Raw genomic sequence first — 19,239 nt, forward strand, 5'->3', positions numbered from 1 at the left:
ATGAAAACCCAGATTCGATTTTTGATGTCGAGGGAGTTTCAAAGGTGATTGTGTATAAGCTCGAGCAAGAGCATGGGTCCATAGAATGATGGATGGAATAGTAAATATTTAAGCATGTAAAATGTTATGCTATAATACTTGATGTTAATATAAATACACATATGTTTTGTTCTCCTATATCAAACCTCTATAGTTCAGAGGTAGGTTCCAAGCCAGATATTTGGTGGCAGTATATTTTTTTTTTCACATATACAATTCTCTTCAATTCGTTCTTTTCTCTTCTTTTCATTTCATATAAGCTGAGAAGAACAACCCTTCCAGAAGGGGAGGTATTGCCGAATGACTATCTATCTGTGTGATAGAAGCCGAGTAGGATACCATATATTGTTTAATTGCTTGTCAAGTACTAAAGGCTGGCCACCTTCTGTACTAACTATGCAATATAATAAGTGTTCATGATCATAGTGATCTCTCAATAAATTCTTTTACTTCTATATGAAGGACTAAGCTTTCGAAGATAGAAGCAGCTGAAAAAGGAGTCGTAAAGTTGTGGTGGTATGCGGAATGGAAACACATTCGTGATACTAAGGTTGACGAGGTTATTAAAAGGTTATAGAATGCTAACGAGCAAAAGTATAACCAGTATAATATTAGGAACGGAAGGTAGTAGCGATTACGAACTGGAAAAGAATGGGTATTGAGAAGCAAAAGCTCTAATACTAAAAGCTATAATGAGAGTCTGTGCAATAGACTTGAAAGAAATTGGAATGATCACTTAACACGGATTGAGTTTTCTTACGACAATAGATCTTATGTCATTATCGAGTTGTCGCCTTATGAGATCCTTGAGGGAAGACAATGTCGATCTCCCTTATGTTAGGATGAAGTTGTAGAGCGCAAGATGCTCGGACCCGCAGTAGTCCAAAGGACCAAGGATATAATAGATCTAATCAGAGGACGGCTGGTAGTAACCCAAGATGGACATAAGAAGTATGTTGATTTGACACGAAAGGACAAAGAATAGGAAGTAGGGGACCTAGTGTTGTTAAAGGTATCCCCTTGGAAACCCTTGGAAAGGATTGATGAGATTCGGAAAGAAAGGAAAGCTAAGTCCACAATTTGTCGGACCCTTGGATATATTAAGAAGTATTGGGAAGTTAGCATATGAGCTAGCCTTACCCCAGAACATGTAGCAAGTCATAACGTGTTTCACGTATCAATGTTAAGGAAGTGTAATTCGGATGCCAGATAAATAGGGGCATGTGAGCGCATAGACATGCAACCAGACGTAACCTATATGGAGCAACCAGGATGGGTTATAGATTGAAAAAGGAACAAGTGCTTAGGAGAAGGGTTATCAAACTATTCAGAGTTTGATGGAAGAACCACAATGTGAGAAAATTTACTTGAGAGTTAGAAAGTGTAATGCTAAGAAAGTATCCCTATTCATTTTCTATCTGATTCCGGGACGGAATCCTTTTAAGGAGGGGAGACTGTAATAACCCCAATTTTTGGAATTTTTGAAACCCTTATGAATAGTGATTTTGCTGATTATGCTAAATAAGAAAACTTTTCATGCCACACTATGTAGGGGTTCTGTTATTGATATTCTGAGATTTTATTAGTACTCTATATGGTATATAAGTGTATGTAAAGATCGTCAGAATCCAATTCCGAACACTTTGATTTTTCCCGGAAATCCAACAGATACAGAAAGAAGTGAGTATAAGGTAACAGGATAAATAGGATTTAAATTCAAGGATTTTAAGAGGGGATCATAAAAAGGAATATAAAATATTGAGGAAGGTTTAGGGGAACCCAAGTGATAAGATCCCGGATATGATTCCTCAAATGATAAACGAGAACGAAAGTTAAGCGAACCGTATAACAGATCAGCGGTCATTAGGCAAGCAATTAGGAGTTAATCAAGGAGGTTAGGGATGATGATGCCATCAAACCAACAAGAAGAAGACAAGTGTAACAAGATGACCTAAGCTTGATGACCTAAGCATGACAAGTGGGAAGGATTGGTTGGTTGATTGTGAGCCACACATTTTTCACCATGGTAAAAATTTAATTTAATTCCAAGACAAAAAGAAGCAACCAACCAACAAATATCATAACACAAATACAAATTGAAAGTTGACTTTCCTATTTCAAGAAGAAAGCTCTCGGCTAAAACAAACCCAGCAACTTCAAACTGCCATATTTCCTTCAATACTCACTCAAATGTTGTGTTCTATAGCTCGTTGGAAAGGTATTGAGATGGCCTACAACTCTTGTTCACAAGTCGCTTCCAAATAAGCAAGGTAAGACCCTCAGTTTTACAGTTCTTTAAATCGGACTTTTAGAAACTTCAAAGCCTAACTTTGTGTTCTTGATTTCTTTGGAAAGATCAAGCTTGTAGGAGGCTCCATAAGGCTTCCTAGTAACTTTCCACCCTCCAAGAAAGGTATAAATCTTCACACCCTTTAGTAATAAGTTTGAATGTTGAAGTTTGGAGATGGTTTGGATGGATGAGTAGTAATTTGAATGATAAGCATGATTCGAGCTTAATTGTTAAGTAGTGTAGTTAAATTTGGAGATGTTATAATATATGATTGGATTGAGATCCTTGAGCTTATTATGACTGAAATCAGTAGCATTGATGTGTATCTTGAGTTGTTGTTGATTGGTAGTTGGATTGATATGATTTGGAATGGTAAACAATTTGGAAATCGCGTAAACATAGCCGTCGTAATGTCCGATTTACTTTAGACTGCTTTTGTTCATAACATTAGGACCCGAGAACTCCCTGCTAGGTTTTGACCATTGCCATGTTTAGATAGTTCATGTTACGAGCTTCGTTTTTATATGTGGTTCGCTTGATTCCGATGTACGGTTTAGGAGAAACGGCCGTTTTAAGTAACAACGTTTCGCGAACGAAACATTACCCCTCGCCTTACTTTGAAACATAGGTTAAAGACCTTAAAGGACTAATTGGAGTATGAAACACTTATGTAAAGTGTAATAGGAAGTTGGTAAGACACTCACGAAGGAATCTCCTTAAAACTCGTAATGGTTAATTTATTAAAAATGATGGAGCCGAGGGTACTCGAGCGACTTAAGAGAATCAGTAAGCGCAAAGCGAGCGTTAGAGTCTAATTTGGTTAAAGTATAGATTTACAAGTGACTTCGGTTTAATTCCAACTTATATGTTGTTTATAGGTTACCAGACTCGTCCCGGGCCATTTGTAACCCCCAGTCGCTCAGGCAAGTTTTCTACCCGTTATACTGTTGTTGTGATGTATATGTGTATATGCATGATCTTGTGATAAATGCATATTTGTTATTAGCAAATTTTGCGATATATTGTAGCATGTGATATGGTAATATGCATGCCTGTTTCGTATTCTTGATTTATATATCTGTTGGTTCAAATGCTTATTCGTTGCATAATACCTATGCTAGAGATAAGCGGTATTTGCATATACCCTTAGTATAGGGTATCAAAATGTGAACTTTTTCTAAAACCGGGAGGCGAGACTCCCGAGTATAATATATATTTATATATATATATTGATATAGTTTTTAAAACTATTAATCGAATAAGGTTTATTCGATAACTTTATTTTATTTAATGAATATTATTACGAATATTCATTTGAGGGCTTATGACTCCTTTATTTTATTAAATGAATATTATTACGAATATTCATTCGAGGGCTTATGACTTCTTTATTTTATTTAATGAATATTATTACGAATATTCATTCGAGGGCTTATGACTCCTTTATTTTATTTAATGAATATTATTACGAATATTCATTCGAGGGCTTATGGCTTCTTTATTTTATTAAATGAATATTATTTTGAATATTCATTAGAGGGCTTATGACTTCTTTATTTTATTAAATGAATATTATTTTGAATATTCATCGAGGGCTTATGACTTCTTTATTTTATTAAATGAATATTATTTTGAATATTCATTCGAGGACTTATGACTCCTTTTATTTTATTATTTGAATATTATTTGAATATTCATTCGAGGGCTTATGACTCTTTTATATTATTTATTGAATATTATTTGAATATTCATTCGAGGGCTTATGACTCAGTTTATATTATTTAATGAATATTATTTGAATATTCATTTGAGGATCTATGACTCCGATTATTTGCTGAGATATGTTCTTTATTTTATTAAAGAATAAGGTGTCGATAATCAAACTTATCTTTGATTATTCAAATAAAGATAGTACTTTCATATAAGTATATCTTTGGTTATTTAATACTCATTTCAAGTATAAGTTTTAAAACTTCTACTTCAATTATTTTTATAAAGATTATTCTTTATGGGAATATTATTTAAATAATAATATTCAGATATTTTCTAATATATTGGGACTGATTTATTTCATTAAATCAGCATTACTCCAAACACTCTTTAAAGTGTTTTCGAGTCTTCAAATTAATTTTTAAATGTTAGAGCGGATCCCAAAACTCATTTTTATATTTAAGATCTTCCTTTTAAAGGGGATTTAAATACTCGTTCAAAACTTGAGGGATCCGGCTCAGTGGTGTATTTTACATTCGCAACGAGGTTGCTGTTTTGAGAAAACATCTTGATTACTTGCCCATCGTTCGGGAAGTAAGTTCATCTATTTGAGTCGGCATAAGCAACCTGGGCTCAGTGGGCGTCCATGAAAGTGTAAGTGGCTCAGTGGGAGTCCATCAAATGCGTAAGTGGCTGAGTGGCAGTCCAGCATAAGGTCCTATTGCGGCCAGGGTGATGACCAGTGGGGAATTCGTCCATCTACTAGTAGAAAAGGTTACTTATTGGTATCTTTGCCTGATCAGCAAGATATCAGGTTTATGCCAAGGTTTTCTCCTTTCCAAATTCATTGGATATTGCAACTCTGTTTATAATTTTCATAACAGAGGTTTTCAAGGAGTGTATGAAATGTATATATATATAGGTGTATATATATATCGGGATTTAATGAAGTATCTCGTAACTTCATTATTTATAATGATATTCAAAGATTGAATCTATTCAAATCTTGTCTTGTAGTCTCATCTATGTGATGAACTTTTGAACTGATTATAACTTGAACGGTGGTAGTTCAAGTAATATTTGGAAAAGATATAAGTATATTGGGGTATCTTGTAACTTCATATTTTCAACTTATATCTAGTTAATGATTATCTTATGCATATCAAAGATTTTCAGAAAAATGTTGAGACAAGGGTAGATATATGAGATCACCTTGCAACGATATTTTTATACAGTTATAAACTGGAACTCTGTGTATATTATGCATGGAAGAGGACTTCCAAGATTTTGAAAAGTATATATGTATATATACTGAATATTTTGCGACTTCATCGCATTAAGATATCAAACTTGGTTCATTTCTTTTGACCAAGACTTTCATGAGTACTATGAGAAGGCTCATATATTGTTAATCATTATACATATTATTTTGGTGGGCTTGCTGCTCACCCTTGCTTTCTTCTTTCATCACACAACAACAGATAGAAAAGATGAACAGGACCAAGCTCCCGATTCGCAAGCGGTTAGAAAACGTTCTGCAGTCTTCTGGAAGCGTTGATGCCGCCGTAGCTGAGGTAGGAGCTACCAATAGGCTAGGTTTTCAACTATTGATGAACCAGACTTATGTATAATATGAATTGTAATAATGGCAAGGAATATGTAAATTTATTCAGAACCTTTTTAAGGTGTAACGGTTTATAATTGTGGAATATAAGGACTTGTGTTATTTTTGAGTGTTCATCTCTGAGACTATAACTTGTGGTGTGTGTGTTTATTGTGGGGTCACAGTACAGAGTAGTTGATTATTTATTAAGATTGGGTGTTATTAAGGAAAATAGAACTCGTGACAACCCGGATCCCCGACCCCGGATTTGGGGGTGTTACAATTCCATTCAAGATTTTGGAGAAGTTTTCAAGAATGTTACGTGTGTGTGCCATTGATTTCAAAGGCAATTGGGATGATCATTTGCCCTTAGTGGAGTTTGCTTACAATAACAGTTATCATGCCCGTATCAGAATGCCTCCCTTTGAAGCTCTTTATGGACGCAAATGTCGATCACCTGTATATTGGGACGAAGTCGGAGAACGTAAGATACTCGGACCCGAATTGGTACAGCAGACAAATGAAGTTGTTGAGATTATTCAGAAAGGTTAATTACAGCACAAGATCATCAAAGAAAGTATGCAGATCAATCCAGGAAAGATATGGAATTCGAAGACGAAGATCTAGTGTTAATAAAGGTGTCACCGTGGAAAGGATTGTCAATATTTGGAAAGAAAGGAAAGCTGAGTCCTAGATAGGTTGGACCTTTTGAAATTTTGAAACGTGTCGGCAAAGTAGCATATGAGTTGGCATTTCCCCCACACATGGAGCACATTCATAATATTTTTTACGTATCGATGCTCTAGAGATATAATCCAGACTCTAGGCATGTAATCGAGTATGAGCCGATAGAACTCCAGACAGATTTATCGTATGTAGAGAATGCAATAGAGATTCTAGAAAAGAGAGAAAAGGTGTTGAGAAATAAAGTGGTGAATCTAGTGTGAGTATTGTAGAGAAACCCTAAGGTTGAAGAATCAACCTGAGAGTTAGAAAGTGATATGCGAGAAAAGTATCCTCAGTTGTTTACTTTAGAGATTCTGACGACAGAATCCTTTTAAGGGGGAAGGATGTAATATCCTGGATATCGCGTGTAATTATTTTTATCAATAAATGATTATTATGTGATTATTATATGAATTTTGGTGAATTATCTGTTGATTGATAATAATATTTAGATGTATAAATGTGATAAAATGTGAGTGTGTTAATTTTATTATGTCCAGACAAAATATAGATCATTAAGGTATTTTTCTGGTAATTTTTAGAGTATTACATGATTTTATATTGATTTATGAATTTATTAATTATTTTATGAATAATCACAAAATTATTTTATAAAGCCAGAAATCGTTCAACCTCAACCGTTTTTACGTTTTTACAACCCGAAACTCGTCCGAAACTCCTTCCTAACCTAATCTGGTAATTCCGGACATTTTCCGTGTTTTGACTTTTTCGATCCGGTTTACGGTTTGACTCGTACGCGTCCCGGCGTACAATTTTCGATACGATAATTATTTCGATATATCAATAAAACCCGTATTCTCAAAAGATGGAATATTATTACGTTATTTTCGTATAAAGTGTTTTATAAAAATCCCGGTTTGGATAATTATCCCATACGGGTATTAAATCGGATCGTTTTTGCAGTTACTTAGCGGCTAAGTAACTAATTTATCGATCCACAATGATCCAAAATGAACAAATATTCCATAAATATATATAGCCCTTTTATTATTTCATTTTATTCTTAAAATCATAATCGATCAGTAAACATATAAGAAATACAAAGAAAAATCCTAAAAATGTCACGTTCTTGAGAATCAAACGTACGAACGAAGACGTTATCGAACTCCGATTCAAGCGTGCTATATATCAAAACAAAGCTATCGAAAATCTCTTCCTGAATCAACCATCTATTTGTGTGCAGAAATCACGGTATTATTCCTATTTAATTAATTTATTTCGAATTATTTATAGATTAAATTATGAAAATTTGTTCTTGATGTTGTTGATATGATTTGATGATTCCACCGTGTAGATAATCTTTTTCTGGTCATTTTGGTATATTATACTTCAAATTTGGAGTCGAATAACATATACAAATTGATGTTTGATTTTGTAAAATTGAAAATTAGGGTTTAAACTTTGAATGTTCTAAATCAAAAATTAGGGGTTTTATTTTTAATGAATCTGGGTTTGATTGAATGAAACCAGTGAATAGATCGTGGAAAAACAATTTAATTTATGTATAGATAGTTAACAAGCGGTTACGGGAAGGTGGTCATCGGAGTTTAACCGTTCGCCGGCGTCGAACTTTTCAAGCGGATGTTCCAAACGATTCCGTGATTGTTTGAACATAAAAACCACAGAAATGGACTCCTGAGGTCACGAGGATTATTCCCTACTAAAGTGGACAGTTTCTGAGTCATTTCTAAGTTGCCGGAAAGCTTGAGCGACGACGGAGGTCACCGTTAATTGGCTTCCCCGCCGTCGACGGTGGAGATGAAGAAGACGAGGCTAAACTGCAGTTTAATCCTCGACCATTTTCCCATTTTCCAAAATAGCCCCTGTACTTTCAAAATATTATAAAAATAAGATTTCTGTTTTAAATATTTTCAAAATTTATATTTTTGTTTATTTAAATTTCAGAAATTAGTTTTTAATGGATTTTAAATTCTAAAAATCAATATTTTTAATTCTAAAAATTATTTTAAATTCAAAATTAAATCTTAATTATTTAATTAATTAATTTTAAGTGATAATTAATTATTTAGTTAATCAATTAATTTAATTATTAAGTGGTTAATTGATTTAATTAGTTATTAATTAATCTTAATTAATTTAATAATTAGATTTAATTATCTATTTTTGATTTAAGAATTCTAAAAAAATAGTTTTGAGCTTTAAAATATTATTTAAAATTATTTTCAAGGCTCGATAATTATTATAAAATTATTTTAAAGTCAGATTCGGGTATTCGAACCCTGTTATTAAATTTTAAAATGATTCGGAGACCCGTTTAAATTCTGAAAAATGTTCAAAAATTCGTATTAAATCCCTTGAAAATCATTTTAACCCTGAATCCTCTTTGAATAATTATTTTAATTAAATATCTTACGTGCTATGTGTTATATGTGATCTGATTGCTGTATAACATGAATGTACATGCATTGTTTGATGCTTTTATTCATAACTTTCAATCCGTACGTCGGATTTGGGTAAAACGAAGGGTAGTTAGAAACTTGTAATAAATAGAATGTGATGAGAAGTAGTATTGATAAGTACATGTAATGTTTAACAAAGGAAGCGAGACGTAGAAAAGGAAAGCAGGTAGTCAGTGAGTGGGAACCACTTGACAAGTGCTAGTAAAGTGAAAGCGAATTGATAAGGCAAGTGTTTCTATTCTTCTTGATTATATTGCAAGTATTTTGAACTCCCTTCATTATGTTGCAATTGTTCTAAACAGTCCGTATTCTATATTGCAAGTACTTTGAAGTACTTAACCCAAACCCTGACTCTTATTATTCTTGAGCCATAAGCCTGATTCTTCATAAACTATTGATTGTTAAATTCTCAGATTCAAACCACACCTATACGATACTACTCCACAAATACATATCTACCACATATTGATTCGTGATATGAAATTGTTTAACATACCAACCCGTATATCTTGCGTAATAGAAGACCAATTCTTGTAACTCTTAAACCCTTGGGTCTTCTGCTTTCTGATTTTTTCCTTGATTGAAACCCAACCTTTATGATTTCCTTGTTATTTCATGGAATTTCAGATCATCTTATGTTTGAAGATAAATGTTGTTTATGATTCAACTATTGGATTACATTACTTATCATATTGTGATTCTAGAATTGTATTATTTTTAAATATGGACCAGATTCGTGGTCGGACCAGATTCGTGGTCATAATAGGCCAATGTGTGCCTTGGATCCAGTATATAGAGCAAAGTTGGGAGCCTTGCTCGGGGTTAGTGCGTGACTGATTAGCAGCCTAACCTTGGTTTTTAAAATGAAAATGAATATATATCATTTCAATTGATCATGGTTAATCTCAGTTACTCTCATCGTGACTTGCTGAGCTAGCTAGCTCACTCTTGAAAATATGTTTATTTTCTTCTCCAGTGAAAAAAGAAACTGGTAGTAGCGAGGATCCCCAGACAAGTATACGAGTTAGGTATCCAGGTTGAGGTGAAGTAAGCTAGCAGATGATGTTTGACTTAGTTTGTGTTGATAGCTTGTAATAAACTTTAAACTTCCGTTGTAAGATAAATAAAATGGGATTTGGTACGTTTGTGTAATAAATAAGATTGTGGCTTGTGGACATAGTTTAAACTGCGTCGATCCATGGATTATGGTAAGTAGGGTCATTTCATATATATTATTATATTCATAAGCATGTTTAAATATGGTGTGTGTTGTGGGCCCCAAACTTATGACCTGGGTTTGGAGGGCGTTACACTAGCCAAGTTGATTCTTTCAATGTAGTTGATGAAATCCATAAACTCAGCCAACTCATCTTGTGTTGGAACCTCCACCAAATTGTCAGTTGGGATGCCCAAAGCTATATTGACATCATCTTCAGAAAATTCCACTTGTTGGCCTTGAATGGAGCAATTAACCACCATGGACATAGTTTGGTTCTCATGCACCACTATTCATATCACACCTGTTAGAGCACCTGTAAAGTAAGTTTCAGAAAGAAACTTCACAAAGCTCTTGAAATTGTCAGGAGCTTGATTTGTATCAGTAAAAGCAAGATAATTGGTACCCTCCTTTAAGATGAAAGGTATAACTGTGTTTGATGCCATTGGAATAGTTTGAATTTGAGTGGGTAAGAAAAATTAGAGAGAAAGAGCTTGAAATGAGAGAAAACGGGTTGGATTTGGAAAAATTAGGTCACTTTAGAGATCTCGGAGGCATAAAGAGGTATATGTCGAGATGTCTGGGTATTTATAGTAAAAGGTAAATGACTTATCGAGAACTAAAAATAGACGTTTTGAATTTGCTTATCGAGAAGTCATATTAAGAGAATAGATACATATTGATATATCATTTTCTTGACTCTTATCGAGAACTAGAAAATGACTTGTCGAGATGTCAAATAAATACCCAGTTTGTCCTGTATGGACTGAATTGTTTCCAATTTTTATTTGAATAAATCAAAATAAAATTAGAACAATTTTATCAAAAGTATAATACCAAAATAATTTATTAAGAGAAATTATTTCAGTTCTAAGTTGTAGATAAGTCTAAAACTTGTAAAGAACTATGTGAGTTCACATTTATAGAGAACTCTACAATGACTTATCGATAAGTCATAATAAAGCTTGTCGAGAAGTCCTTTGAGAAGTCAGAAAAATGACTTATCGAGAACTCACTCGAGATATCTTAAAATGGCTTGTCGAGAAGTCAGTTAGACTCATCGAAAACTTAGTTCTCTATATATTTTTGTTCTTTTTTATTCTGTCTTGTGCTAATATCATATATTAAAAATATGAATAGATATTTAGACAGTTTTCTTAGAATTAAAAAATTCCAAGCTAAGTTTTGAATTTTTAAAAAATAAATATACAGAGATTTCAAAAATATTTATAACTCATATTTTAGTTAATTTCCAATTAAATCAAATGAATTATGATTTATTAGAAATCAATTTACTGCAAAACATTCGCAAAGTTCTTGCCTTTAGGATGACGAATTTAGCATTCCAATTTCACGTACAAGTCTAGTGAAAGTTGCTTCATCCAACGGTTTAGTAAAAATGTCAGCAAACTGTTTTTCTGTTAGAACAAAAATGAGCTCAATGGTACCATGTGCAGCATATTCTCTAATAAAATGGTATCTTACATCAATGGTATCTTGCCAATGGTGCAAGGAATGGTGAAGCTACCTGGATTTTTAAGCTTTGGAGGTAATTTTTGTTGCAGCACAGCACTGCACTCTTCCGTTAGAGCAATGGTATCAAGATCATCCAGTTTCACCTTCCTTGAAAGAATACCTTTCATGATTTCGCATAACTAGGCATTTGCTCCAGAGCCTCAGCGAAAGGTATGTTGATGTGAAGTTTCTTGAACACCTCCAGAAACTTACCAAATTACTTCTCCGGCTTTTGTTTTTGCAATCGCTTAGGAAAAGGTGGTGGAGGATAGAGCTGTTTCTCCCCTGTATTACCCTCAGGAAGAGTGTGTTGAATAGTAGTCTTCCTTGGTTCCGCCTCTTTCTCCCTTTGCTTCTCTTCTCCATCTTCAACTTCAGCTTCTCTATCTTTTGATTTTTCAGCATCAGCAACTTTTCCAGACCTTAAGGTAATATCTTTGACTTGCTCTTTAGCTTCCTTCCTGCCTAGAACTTCAGTATCGCTGGGAAGTATGCCAGGATAATGATTTAGCACGGCATTGGCTATTTGTCCAATTTGATTCTCCAAGGTCTTGATAGAAACAACCTGACTTTTGCACAACAGCTTTAGCTCCTCGAAATCAGCACTAAAAAGTGGAGTAGCACCTCCTTGTTGAGGGTACGATTTCCTTTGAGCATATTACTGAGGTTGCGGGAATCCAGGTGGATTAAACTGCTTACTTACAACTTGCTGATATGGTTGCTGAACAGTATTCTGAGTATTGCTCCAGCTGAAATTGGGATAATTTCTGTTATTAGGATGATAAGTAACTGGCACAGGCTGCTGCGGTCACTGATAATTGTTCACATACTGAACAGATTCATTAACAATAGAACACTGATCTGTAGTATGAGAGCCTGCACAAAGCTCACAGACCATAGCTATCTGATTGACTCCATAGTTGGCTAAATAATTCACCTTCATAGACAGCACTTGGAGCTGCTGCAATAGCTGTAGCTGCATCAACTTCCAGAATGCCTGCTACCTTCCCAGGCATCATCCTTTGAGTTGGGTTTTGATGCTAGTTTGCAGCCATAGTTTCAATGAGATTATAGGCTTCAATATAGCTTTTGGCCCACAAGGCGCCTCTAGCTGCTACATCGAGCATGGGCCGAGATTGGGCCCCCAAACCATTATAGAACCCAGTGATCACCATTTAGTCAGGCATACCATGATATGGACACTTTCTCAACATCTCCTTATAGCGCTCCCAAGCTTCGCAAATAGATTCTGTTGGTTGCTGCACAAACCGAGTAAGAGCACTCCTCATAGCCGCAGTCTTGGCCATTGGATAAAACTTCACCAGAAACTTTTGCGCAAGATCTTCCCAAGTAGTGATGGACCCAGCTGGTAAAGAATATAACCAGTCCTTAGCTTTATCCCTCAGAGAGAATGGGAAAAGCCTCAGCTTGATAGCCTCATCAGTAACACCATTATATTTGAAAGTACTACAGATCTCGACAAAATTCCTGATATGCATGTTGGGATCTTCAGTCGCAGCACCTCCGAAAGAAACTGAATTCTGCACCATCTGAATAGTGCCTGGCTTGATTTCAAAAGTATTGGCTTGAATAGCCGGGTGAATGATGCTTGACTGAATGTCATCAATTTTAGGCCGAGAAAAGTCCATTAGAGCTGGATCTGCTGGAACTATACGATCACCCATGATTACGGTTCTTTCTTTTCACTCTCTTTATCCAAATATTCAAAATATATCTTCTCCGGAATATCAAGAACTGAGTCTGTCTCCTCAGCCATATCTAGAGTCCTCTTACGAGTGTGAGAATGTGTTTGCATAAACGCTCTCTAGAGTACCTGAAACACAACCGGAAACAATAAGTAACAAGTCTTAATCGATGAGTCCTAATGATCACTGATGGAAAGTACATAAACTAAATAAATTAACACCGAGTCCCCGGCAGCGGCGCCAAAAACTTGTTAGGCACAAAGCATGCGCTAATAATTCATGCAAGTATACGCGTTCGCAAGTAATATAGAATAATTTCTAGTTCGTTCCCACAGAAACTCAGACTAATTATATTTAATTAACACTTACTCACCAATGTATGATTACTTCTCAATGTCAAGACAATAACACTTAAGGTTGATTAACTAATTATTAACTACGATTAACTACGAGAATAAAACACTTAAATAACACTTGAATTAACACTATTAAACACACATAAGATCATAACTTCATTACTACTTCCTTCAATAGTCATTGTTATTACCCTTAGCATGTAACGGTGATGATATTAATCGAACAACACGAAACTGATAAAAACCAACTTTCGTTGCACAAATACCATTCTACCAAGAATCCACAATTAAGATAGAAGTTGAATATGCATCAATTATGTTGAGACCCTATATGTCTACAGAAATTGACAACATAACGATTTAAGCGCACGTTATTCATTATGATTACACAGGACAAGTAAAACGGTTAGAGTTACCTACTAATCATGCATACAATACATGAACCTATGCTATCATGGCAAGTTCTAAATCTCAAGATTCACTGTCGCTTCACAAGAGATTAACAGGCTATCTTATATGTCCGCGACGCACATTATACGAATAAGCACAACCTATACTAGATATCATACAACCATCACATACCAAGGTATTAAACAATTAACTAAAGAAATCCATCCGCTACGACCCCATGATCATGATTAGCCCATGATAGAACTCATCGTCACCATGGGTTCATATGAAAACATGATAATAACACGATAATATAAACTAATAAAATACTTATTAAAATCAGAGTACGTCACAAGAGTATTAAGGTTCAAAGTAAAGAAAACTAGCATCCACTGTTACAACGAATAAAAGAATCACAAGATAACGTATGCTTCCTCTTCTTCGTTGCGTTGTGCTAAAACGGTCTTCTTAATCTTCTCTCCTTGCCCCTTGCTTGATTGATACTTAATCCTTGTTGCTTGTTATTGTGAAACGTCTCTCAAGTAGGTTTATATAAGAGTCCACAAGAAACAGCACCGTCAGAAGCCCAGTAGAATACGAATTTAAAATCCAGAATTAATTTTCTCGACCCCAGGCGGCCGCCCCATGTCCCAAGCGGGCGCTTGCACCTCCAGGCGGTCGCCCTACATCCCAGGCGGGCGCCTGGACAACTTCTGGAAAAATCAACTTTTTGCTCCTGATTTTGCTGATTTCTTCGCACAACTCCCCGCGACTGATTCCAAACACTTCCCTAGGCTTATTATGATGAAATCCCCCTAAATTCGCAAGTTATACCCTGAAATGCAAAGACACTAGAAAAATGCATCATATACACAAAATACTTGATTTAAAGACATCAATTCAAGCCATTATAAGACGTTCTAAGTGGTATAAAATGCCACTTATCATATGCCACAAATTGCTTTGCTCTATAGATGCCTTGGTGTAGAAGCAACATATTCCTTCCTTATTTGCTGAGTGTAAATCTGCAATAAATAGGCTTCCCTTTCTTACTCCTTTTAGAGCAACTTTACTAGTCTTTTTGCTGATGATTAAGCATTCTCCTTTGTCAAATTCAACATTGAATCCTCTATCTGTGAATTGACTGACACTTAGGAGATTTAATTCCAAACCAGCAACCAGTGCTACATCTTCAATGACAACATTTCCAGAAATTAATTTACCATATCCCATTGTGGAACCTTTGTTGTTGTCTCCAAAAGTCACTAATGGGACAACCATCTCCTCAAATTGTGATAGCAGGGCCTTATCACCTGTCATATGTCTTGAGCATCCACTATCTATGATCCATATGACTTTCTTCATTTTGCCCTGCACACAATAAGGTTTAAGTATGTTTAGCTACCCAAGCAGTGTTGGATACTTTCTGCTTGTTAAATGAATTTATAGAACTAGAATGAGTTAATTTAGAAATAATGGTGTTCATTGATTGATTTGCATATTCCCTTTTAGTTGCAGACCCAATGTTGACTTTCTTGAGGATTACTCTTAGCTTGTGGCAAGTTGTCATCACTTTCATGTTGCAAGGGATGCAGCAAACTTATCAAAGAAGGAATAGGGATCTTTAGTCTTTGCTTCATTATATTTACATGCTCCCAATCTTGTCTCACTAACAACCTTTTTACAAAGGTGAGTTAGATGATTTGTAGAGCCACATTTCTGACACTATTTTCTAGGAGCATCTACAATAAATGCAAAGTTATTGCTCTTGTTTATCCCAATTTTCCCATTTCTATTTTTTTCTTCTTTCCAGCATTCTCAGTCTTAACCTCCTTGATTTGCTTCTTGGGGGTTTGGTCAACCATGGGTTTCTTCTCAGTTTTAGAAGGTGAAGTTATTTCTGTACATTTCTTTTCATTATCCTCATCAGCAATTTCTTGATTTATGATCAACTTCTCTTCAATGAAATTTACTTCACATGCATTGAACAGAGGTGAACCAACCTTTCTCAGCATAGCTAGGACATCTTCCTTCACATTTGCTTTTCCCTTGTCACCTTTAACTTTCCAGTTGTTGTTCAATGCATCATAATCCAAGCCAATAGATATGTTAGCACATGGATTGTTCTTCTCATGGTACTGACCAACTAACTATGATGTATTTCTGAATGATTTCAGTTTCACCTCATTCTTCTCTAGCTTCTCTTTTAACCCAGCTTCTATTTTACTAGCACACTTCAGCTTGTTCTTAAGATATTTATTCTCTTGCTTGATTGTCTCAATCTCCACAAGAAGTAGCTCAAAATTTTGTTTCTCACTCTCAAGCTTCTTAAGCTTTTGATAACCTACTAACCTCCTCAGTAGCTACCACCATGCTAGTATGAATATGGAACATTTTTATGCTCATCTTTTCAATAATCTCCTTATATTGACTTTCATTTAAATCAGTAATGGTAAGAGTTGGTACCTGTATTTTGGATGAGGATGTCTCTCCTTGCTCCAAGGCCATGAGTGCATAGTTTTTTACTTCCTTATCATCATCATTATCTGAATCATCCCAACTCTTTCCTTTTGTAATTTAAGCTTTACCCTGTTGCTTTCTTAGAAGAGCCTCATACTTTGCCTCCAATTCAAGATAGGCCTTGTCCTTTTTCACTTTCTTTGGCTTTCTACATTCGGTGGCAAAGTGGCCTAATTCATCACAATTGAAACATTTAATTTTTGATCTATCAACAAATCTAGTTTTGTAGCCACTTTTGCCACTAGAGTTGTACCGAGTTTTTCCTTTCCAGTTGTTGTCCTTGTTGAATGTCTGTCCTTTATTTTTGAAGAACTTTGTCTTCTTTACTCTAATGTTTGAGAATTTCATTGCTAAGTAAGCAATGGATTGATCTAATTCATCCAGTTCATCCAAGGTATAGAATTCATCTTCTTCAAGTTCAAGAATAACTTGCTTCTGTGTTTCCTTGTTCTTTTGCTCATTACTTGAAACAACTGGAGTCTGGATTTCTAGTTCATCATCAGATGACTGGCTGTCATTAACAACTAGTGCACTTGATCCATCAATAATGTGCCCTTGACCAGCTCTTAAAGATTTTCTTTGGATCATTTCCGATTCATGGGTTTTTAAAATACCATATAAAACCTCCAGTGTCATTCTGCTCAAGTCTCTCCCTTCTTATATAAATGAAATCTTCTGTTCTAGATGGTCAGGAAGGGTGAGAAAAAACTTCAAGTTAACCTCCTCAACTTCATAGTATTTGTCATAAAGCTGCAAGTTATTACTCAATTTATTGAATCTTTGAAAAATATCAGTTATACTCTCCTTTGGTTTAGCCATAAAACCCTCATACTGAGATACCAAGATCCTCCTTTGATTTGACCTAACTTCCTCTGTTCCCTCACATAGAATTTCTATTTTCTCCTAGATCCGTTGGTTGTGTCACAGTTGATAAAATTATTGTACATTACATTGTCAAGTGACTCTATCACAATTAGTTGCAAGCCACTATCCAGAGGAACTTTCTCCTTTTCAATCTCAGAGTACTTTGAGGGATCCTTTGGAGCATAACGAGCTGGGATGACCATATCTCTATCTATAGATTCCTCAACTCTTTCCATGGGAGTGAAAGGGCCATTCTTGAAAATCTGAACATATAATGGGTTGGCCATCTTTATAAACAACAACATCTACTTTTTCCATAATGTATAGTTGGCTTTGTCAAAGGCTGGTATCTTGATACTGCTTAGCTTCTGTGTATTTATTCTTCCAAGATCTTTAATCTGTTTGCTTTCATATTTTGCTCTGATACCATTTGTTAGGTAATGAATACAACACAGAGGGGGGTTGAATGTGTTTTGGATATTTTTAAGGCTTTTTGAATGTTTGTTACTTGGTTAACAAAGCAGATTAAGAATGTAGTAACATTATGTTAGCTAAAATAAAAAAGTGCACATAATATTTTAAAACTCACTTAATTTTATATTAAAATCAAGCTAATATTTTGTTACAAATCTTGGGTTCTTTGTAAGTAAAGAACTCAGCTTCTTCTTTGAGAGAGTTACAAGAAAAACTAGATCCATTTGATACAACTTAAAATCAAAGGACCAGTGTTTACTTTATAGATTAGTAAACACAGGTTCATAAATAATCTTGTCCAATAGCTGTTAGGTCCAAATATACATACAGAGGGGGTGTGAATGTATGTTTTTCATTTTTCGTTAAATAATTACAGCGGAAAATAAACCTCGAAAATGAAATAAACAAACACTAAGAGATTCACGGAATAATTCTTTTTATTAAGAAATTAAACCGTAAAGGTTTGCTTATAACTCCGAATATAAATAATTCGAAGCAACAAATATAGAGAGAACTAAAATAATAGCAATCAATTTGGGGTTCTATCTATCATTCTAACTATTCAAAGCTTCTATTAAAAGATATCAAATACTGTTAGGTAACACACACTGTAGAAGGGGGTTGAATACAGTGTATAATACAATCAAATCGAATTAAGAACACACGTATGTAATAAAGAATAATCATATTAATAAAACAATATTGCAATGGAACCGTTCTCTCTCAGTGATGAATAATATCACTAAGAGCTGCTAGAGTTACAATGAATAATATTCTCGATAATGATAACACATCTAGTGTAAACCCTATGCTGTGTTTATATACCACACAGTTACAAGATAATCTCTAATTGATATGGAATATAATTCTATATCCTAAAATATATCAATTAGTTATCTTTTCCTCCATGTCTTCTATTCTTCATAGAATTCTTCTCCATGCATATCTCTTCTTGTTTTAGTCTTGATCTTCTTTCCCTTCAATCAGCCGCCTTCCTTATCTGAAAGTTTTCTCAAGTCCTGATATTATCTTCTGATGAATATCTTCTGATATCTTAAGTTCTGATAACTTAAGTACTAATTTCCAGTTAAGTCCTGATTTGTCCTGTTAGTCAAGATCTGAAAACTAAACACAAATCATTATTAGACATGACATCACAAATATATCTAACAATCTCCCTCAACTTGTAAATTAGCATAATATACAAGTTCAATAGATATATGATGATGTCAAAAAAAACATTAAGTACAAATGCATATGAGAATTTGACTAGATAACTACAACTCACAGTCCTTGTAGCTTTTACTATCCTTAAAGTCTGATATCACCTTTAGCCTGTATATCCTTCAAAATTTAACAGTTGTAGTCCTCGACCTGGCTTCAGTGTGT

Source organism: Apium graveolens, chromosome 6 (genome assembly GCF_009905375.1).
Source record: "Apium graveolens cultivar Ventura chromosome 6, ASM990537v1, whole genome shotgun sequence".
NCBI lineage: Eukaryota > Viridiplantae > Streptophyta > Magnoliopsida > Apiales > Apiaceae > Apium > Apium graveolens.